Source organism: Pan paniscus, chromosome 5, assembly GCF_029289425.2.
Source record: "Pan paniscus chromosome 5, NHGRI_mPanPan1-v2.0_pri, whole genome shotgun sequence".
Taxonomy (NCBI): Eukaryota; Metazoa; Chordata; class Mammalia; order Primates; family Hominidae; genus Pan; species Pan paniscus.
Window position 1 is genome coordinate 173961752 of NC_073254.2, and position 4181 is coordinate 173965932.

The 4181-nt window shown below is 41.7% G+C and overlaps 1 pseudogene; it reads right to left on the reverse strand.

Annotated features, from left to right (window-relative positions):
* Positions 1-229: 229 nt before the first annotated feature.
* LOC100981719 (high mobility group protein B3-like) lies at positions 230-3244 on the reverse strand (annotated as a pseudogene).
* Between the last annotated feature and the right edge of the window lie 937 nt (positions 3245-4181).

A 4181-nucleotide genomic window follows, 5' to 3' on the forward strand; every position in this document is an offset into this window, starting at 1 on the left:
AAGATGCACAACTTTGATGCCATTTCAGGGTGCTCCGGACACCCATGGCCACTTCATATAAAGCGCTCACAATTTCTAGGGCACTTTGAGAGACTCCAATATGATTGTAGTGAAATTTTGTAATTAAACCTAATGAGGGCAACAGACACTTCTCAAATAAGAGCTGTGTCAATTATAGTGCTCCCTTACTCTGAGGCATTCACAAGGAGACAGATAAACAGGGCTTTTTTTACTCATCCTACTCCTCCTTCTTCTCTTCTTCCTCCTCGTCTTCTTCATCTTCCTCTTCCATCTTCTTCCGGGCAACTTTAGCAGGATCCTTTGCACCAGCAAACTTTCCTTTAAACTTATAGTCAGCAGCATTCTTCTCATACTTCTCCTTCAGCTTGGCCATCTTAGGGATGTAAGGCTGCTTTTCATTGTCACTTAGGTTATTCCACATCTCACCCAGTTTTCTTTTTTTTGCCATGTCACCAATAGAGTTGCCAGGGTTTGTGGATTTCATCTTGGGGCTGAATTCTTAACAGAACAGGAAGAATGCAGTCGATGGCCATTTGGGGGCATTAGGGTCCTTCTTCTTGTCTCACTTAGCTGGTCCATAATCCTTCATTTCCCAATCACAGCGTACTTTATCCGCCTTTGCCACTTCACCAAATTTAGGCTTCTCTTTCCCAGACTCTGTCTTCTACCTCTCAGAGCACTTCTTGGAAAATTCTGTAAAATTGACAGGGAGATCTCTGGGTTTTTCTTCTTATGTTCTTCTCTGCACATCTGCCCAAAGAAGGCATAAGCAGACATATTGCCCTTTTTTCTCGGGGTTATCGTTAGCCATCCTGACTGTAGTGTTCACTAGTCTAAGCAGTGCAGGGCATGACACGCAGCTCGGCGCTCCCCAGCCTCCTCACAGTAGCTGCCTCCACGAGAGCCACCTATTCCCTATTCCTTTCTTTCTTTTGTTTTCTTTTGTTTTTTATTTTTATTTTTATTTTTATTTAGACAAAGCCTCACTCTGTCACCCAGGGTGGAGTGCAGTGGTGTGATCTTAGCTCACTGCAACCTCTGCCTCCCGGGTTCAAGCGATTCTCCTGCCTCAGTCTCCTGAGTAGCTGAGACTAGGCACCCGCCACTACACCCGGCTAATTTTTGTATTTTTAGTAGAGATGGGGTTTCGCCATGTTGGCCAGGCTGGTCTCGAACTCCTGACCTCTGGTGATCCACCTGCCTCAGCCTCCCAAAGTGCTAGGATTACAGGCGTGAGCCACGGCACCCAGCCCTCTTCTTTTCAAGGTAAGTTTCCAGTGGGCTTTTCTGGAGGCCCAAGTAATTTGCATTTATCAGTTTATAGGATTTAGATTCTGCAGTGAAGCCAAGGATAACACAAGTAAAGCAAACTTTTGAAATTAAAGCAACATGCAGCTACATAACCAAAGAGCTCTATCTTATAGCTGTGGTCAAATATTTATGAGACAAGAATTTCACAACAAAGCTGAAAAATATGTTAGATGCATATTGGTGGAGAATATTTTATTTTTCTTTTTTTTCTGAGAAGAATTGAATCGATAAGCCACATTTGATGAATGTTATGAATAATTCAGCTGGGTATGTTTGAGCATCAAAGACATATAATTTTTTAAAAAGCCAGAACTTTATCAATATATCAATATACAGTGGTGATGACATAACAAAGTTATTTTAAGGGTACACAGGAATAGGGACTTAGGTTTGGTACAACATCCAAACATCATGAAAACAAGAGCATATTTCATGAAGAATCCAGGGCAGCCTTGAGATCTTCTCCTTGTTTCTCTAGCGCTAGGGGAGAGAAATTCTTCAAAGTAAACCAGAAGTACAATATGCACAGAGGCCACAAGTAGTCTGGGTGTTATATTTTGCTGCAACCTGAGGAGGAACAGGTAGTCATATTTTCATGCCCATATCCACCATTGGAGTAGCTCAATTACCTCTGTATATCTGCTAATGTCTGCCTTATATCAAATGTCTTCTAGTGACATTCTTTTTCCACTCTTGACTTCCGCTTGGCCCATAATTTTCTCTTCCCTGTGATTTTGACTCACCAGGAGCCCAGAGGCCATCGGCTTCCTCATAGGATCCTTTCAGCTTCTACTTGCACTCCAGCAACTTTCATTCACAGTTCATATTCCCAGGAAAGACGAGCTGATTGATCCACCCCATCTTTTCATATCAATCCGTGGCACAATTTCTGACTGGCCTCTGGGTCAGATGCCACTTTCAGTCCAATCATTTGTTAATGGGAAAGTCACATGGTTCATAACAGGGAATTTAGGTGAGGAACTTTCATTCATAAGAATTGGGTCTTGATATATTATGAGACCACTCTCAGTGACTATGGAAATCTAAGCAAGTCATTAACTAGCTTTAAGCACTCTGTGCCTGTCTCACCAGATTTTTGTAATCATGATAAGAAATAATTTATGTGAGAGCCCTTTGTAACTTCTAAAGTAAAGTATCATGATATGAACATGCATATATTTAATTCTTTTCTTTTTCTTTTTTCTTTTTTTTTTTGAGACAGGGTCTCACTCTGTTGCCCAGGCTGGAGTGCAGTAGCATGATCTGGGCTCACTGCAACCTCCACCTCCCGGTTCAAGCGATTCTTCTGCCTCAGCCTCTCAAGTAGCCCGGACTACAGGCACATGCCACCACACCTGGCTAATTTTTGTATTTTTAGTAGAGATGGGGTTTTACCATGTTGTCTAGGCTGGTTTCGAACTCCTGGCCTCAAGTGATCCACCTACCTTGGCTTCCCAAAGTGCTGGGATTACAGTTGTGAGCCACTGTGTCAGGTCTCTTAAATTTATTTTTTAAATTATTCAGTTCCATGTATGTAATGATTGGCTCTGAGGAATTTGTGGTCAGTTCTCAAGAATAAGGTGCTTGTTACAGATTCCCTTAAATGTGCCAACAGTCTGAATTAGAGCTTCTTAATGTAATTCAGGTCATTTCAGTTCAGATGAATATTTCTGTGCGTCTCTTCAGTACGTAATGAACTACATTAAGGTCTCTAGCCCAGTGCTGAACACTGTCCAGTTTTTAGGAGTAGGACACTATGTAATGTCTTCCCCCCACCACACACACACAAATATCTTGTTTTGAAAATATTTTCATGACTCTAGTAATTATTTATCAATTGCCAGCTTCCAGGAAGATACTACATAGGCCTTATCCTCAAGGTCTGACCATGTTGAAGGACTTAAAAATGGATTTCACAATACTATAAAATATAAAGAGGAACTATTGTTTTTTGAGATAGTTTATCCAGCTGCACAACTGGACTAAGTAGGGGGTATAGCCCCCACACAAGGTCACTCTCACTTCTGACACCAGTTGAATGTTTAGGGATGGGAGCGGATTTCCAAAACCACCTTTGTATTTGATAATTCACTGGGAAGGCTCACAAAACTCTCTAAAAGCTGTTATACTCGTGATTATGGTTTACTACAAGGAAAGGATGCAAATTAAAATCATCCGAGGAAAGAAGTATGTAAGACAGAGTCCAGGGAAGGTGGCACGCAGAGAGCTTCTGCTCTTCTCCCCTCTGGCATCATGGACACATTCCTTTCCCAGCACCAATGTGAGACAACATGCATGGAGTATTGCCAACCAGGAAAGCTCACCCAAGCTTTTGTTGTCCAGAGATTTTATTGCGGCTCAATCACACACTGCTGTGTGGTTAATCTTTAGTCTCCAGGATTTGCCAGAAGTCATACTGACATCTTTAACCTCCAGTTCCTTCCAGAGACAAAACTCAAACCACATGGCCAAAAGTCCCATCATAAATCACGTTGTCAGACTGTCAGATGGTCAAAGCCTCCAGGCAAACAAAGACCCTCCTCCCCTCAGGCATGAAATATCTGGCATTTAGATCTCACCTTCCAGTAGCTTAGGGCAAAGTCCAGACCTCTCTTTGAGTAAGGTTAATTCTTCGCTACACAATAACTAAGTGTAATAAGTGACATTTAACTCAATGAGAATTCTAGTAAGATGATGCTCAGGGAGGTTAGAAACCACTGGTGAGGCTGGGATAGAATCACATAAAATTGATATGCTGTATACAGAGGTAAAAATATGAACCAAGATAATCTAAGAAAGCAAACAAGGCAGGTTTTTCTATTTTCAGCCTGTCTTCCCATTTACTTAAG